Below are 3138 nucleotides of genomic sequence, written 5' to 3' on the forward strand. Positions count from 1 at the left end.
GGGGAGAGATGGTGGAGCTCACCCCACGCACCCACCAGCACCGAGCCTCAGCTGCCCCAAGCACTGATTTCTGCCCTTCTGGCCCGCCCGGCTCCCAAACCAGGCTTGGGGCTGGCAGGCGGGGAGGGGAGGAAGGAAGCTGTCAGAAAATCCTAAGTTAGGGCCCGGAGAAGCCTTCCTGTCTCCAGCAAGAATCCTTGGGGTGGGGTGGGGCGGTGTCCTTTTAGGGAGTTGCGGGGCGGGGGGTGCAGAAGGATAGGGCCAGGCCCAAGCAGTCATGGCAGGCCAGGGTGTCTGTATTTGCAGTTAGGAGCTCTGTGCTGTGGACAGAATCCTTTCTGGGCGAGCCTCAGTTTCCTCATCTGGGGCTTTCCTGGGGCTTTCCTGGGAGTGAGGTGTTGGGTGGGAAGGATGGAGAACGAGATGGTCTTCTTCCCGAGGTTTGTCGCCTCTTCCCTTCCTGAGATTTACCTTCATGCCAATTGTTCCCTTCCCACTCCCCATCCTCACACCTGCCTTCTCTAGGCTCTCTGCTCTGCTTCTCTTTCTGTATCTCTCTTCCTGTGAAAATGGACTAGTGTAGCATCTACCTGCCTAAAAGCAGAGGGAAGGAGATGTGGGGCTTGTTCATACTACAGTGTGAGTGACTGATGTATTTAATGACCGAGCAAGGCGTCCTTCCAGGCTGGGCCTGTGGGTGCATGAGGAAGCCACATGAAGGCAGCTTGAGCCCCAGCTGTCCCAGGAAGGAGGCCCTGCCTGGGCCTCCCGGCTGTCCGGGGTGCCCCAGAATGGAAGCTTTGGGGGAGCAATGAAGAAATGGGTCATGGGGTGAAGGACCAGTCTATTAAGAGGGGGGCTAGCAGACAGCCAGGGCTCCTTACACACCACCTATCTGCAGGCTGCAGCCACATGAAGCTGCCGTGGGTGGTGGTGTCTGTGTCCCCTGGTCTCAGGGAGGGAGAAGGGAGGCGGGAGAAGCTAGAGTCAGAGACAGAGAGGAGGAGGGATGGGGAGGGAGGGAGAGGGAGGGAGAGGCAGGCGCTGAGCCCTGACTCACAGCAAGAGCAGGGGAGACAAGAGGGCAGAGACTGAGCGGCCAGGAAGGGGCTGCTTGGTGCTCTGAGCCTTGCCCTGGGGCCCACCGTGTGGTCACACTGCCCTGGGCCTGAACCTCCAGGAGGAAACATCACCTGTCCAGGGCTGGGAAGGTGGCTCAGTGGTAGAGTGCTTGCCTAGCATGCATGAAGCCCTGGGTTCGATTCCTCAGTACCACATATACAGAAAAAGCCAGAAGTGGCGCTGTGGCTCAGGTGGTAGAGGGCTAGCCTTGAGCAAAAGAAGCTCAGGGACAGCGCCCAGGCCCTGAGTTCAAGCCCCAGGACTGGCCAAAAAAAAATTAAAAAATCACACCAGGTGTCAGTGGCTCACGCCTGTCATCCTAGCTACTCAGGAGGCTGAGATCTGAGGATCGTGGTTCAAAGCCAGCCTGGACAGGAAAGTGGGTGAGGCTCTCATCTCCAATAAACCACCAGAAAAACAGAAGTGGTGCTGTGGCTCAAATGGTAGAGCACTCACCTTGAGCTGAAGAGCTGAGGGACAGCACCCAGGCCCAGAGTTCAAGCCCCATGACCAGCAACAATAAAATCACCTGTCCAGCTGTGGAGCAGCTGGGTTCAACTGGCAGGGGGTGGGCAGCCAGGACAGTCCGAGTCCAGAATTGATCATGGGATTCTGCCCTGCTCATTTGCCTCTCCAGAGCAGTCTCTCAGCTCAGCTGCCCGTGCCCATTGGGGGGCGGGGGAGGGGACATTCCCAGGGGTATAGCTGAGCCTCCTGGGACTCCTCCAGCAAGAGTGGTCTGTGGTCAGGACAGGTTTAACAGAGGATAACATCTCTTATTTTATTTTAATGCCACCTGTGCCTTCCTTACTGTGTGACCTCAGACAGTTGCCTTCCCTCTCTGAGCCTCAGTGTTCCTGCCGGGAAAATGAGAAGGACAACATTTGGTTATAGGAGCATTTAAATAAGGCAGGTTGACCCTCTGACCCAGGACCTGAGTTGAACTCAAAGCTTGTCACATGGAATAGCTTTTAGAGGGAGAAATCTGGGCAGCACAGGCCTAAGTTAGACAGCCTGCCAGACAGACAAGGTCAGTCCTTGTCAGAGAATTTGGGGACCAATGGGAGTTGCCACCAGCTGTGGCTGAGCCAGCTCTGCCTGCAATTAGGAAGGCCCGCCACGTGGTGGCGCTGTAGCCCTACACCTGCCCAGACAGCTGCCTTTCTTTTTCTTTTTCTTTCTCTTTTTTGTTGGTCATGGGGCTTAAACTCGGCCTGGGCGCTGTCCCTCAGCTCTTCAGCTCAAGGCGAGTGCTCTACCACTTGAGCCACAGCGCCACTTCCCATTTTCTGGTGGTTCATTGGAGATAAGAGTTTCACGGGCTTTCCTGCCTGGGCTGGCTTTGAACCAGGATCCTCAGATCTCAGCCTCCTGAGTAGCTAGGATTACAGGCGTGAGCCACCAGCGCCCGGCCGACAGCTGCCTTTTTGAGGAGGAGGAGCCCCGAGGACAGTGCTCACAGGGATGGAAGAGGCCTGTGGTCGGGTCTCGTCTGCGCTGAGTCAGGGAGGGAAAAGAAGCCAATTCTGCTCCTAGCATTCAGCCATCTCTGCATTCTCCTTGGGAGAAGACAAGTATGGTTTTCGGTTTCTAACAGTACTATTTATTTTATTTTATTTTTTGCTGGTCCTGGGGCTTGAGCACTAGGGCCTGAGCACTCTGCTCAAGACTAGCGCTCTACCACCTGAGCCACAGCACCACTTCCGGCCTTTTCTGTTTAATGTGGTGCTAAGGAATTGAACCCAGGGCTTCAAGCATGCTAGGCAAGCACTTTGCCAGAAGCCACCTTCCCAGTCCAACAGTACTATTTTTAAAAGTTGGTCATGGGGCTTGAACTCAGGGCTTAGGCGCTGTCCCTGAGCTCTTTCATAGCTGCTCCTCGTTCTCCTACGCCCTCTCACCCCCAGCCACAAACCCCTGTGTTTGCAGATCCAGTGGTTTGCAGAAGTGGACACACAGCCCAGCGTCCTTGTGCGCATGTGCGCACACATGTACACACACATACATACACACAAA

Source organism: Dipodomys merriami, unplaced genomic scaffold, assembly GCF_024711535.1.
Source record: "Dipodomys merriami isolate MVZ:Mamm:240054 unplaced genomic scaffold, mDipMer1.0.p SCAF_45, whole genome shotgun sequence".
Taxonomy (NCBI): domain Eukaryota; kingdom Metazoa; phylum Chordata; class Mammalia; order Rodentia; family Heteromyidae; genus Dipodomys; species Dipodomys merriami.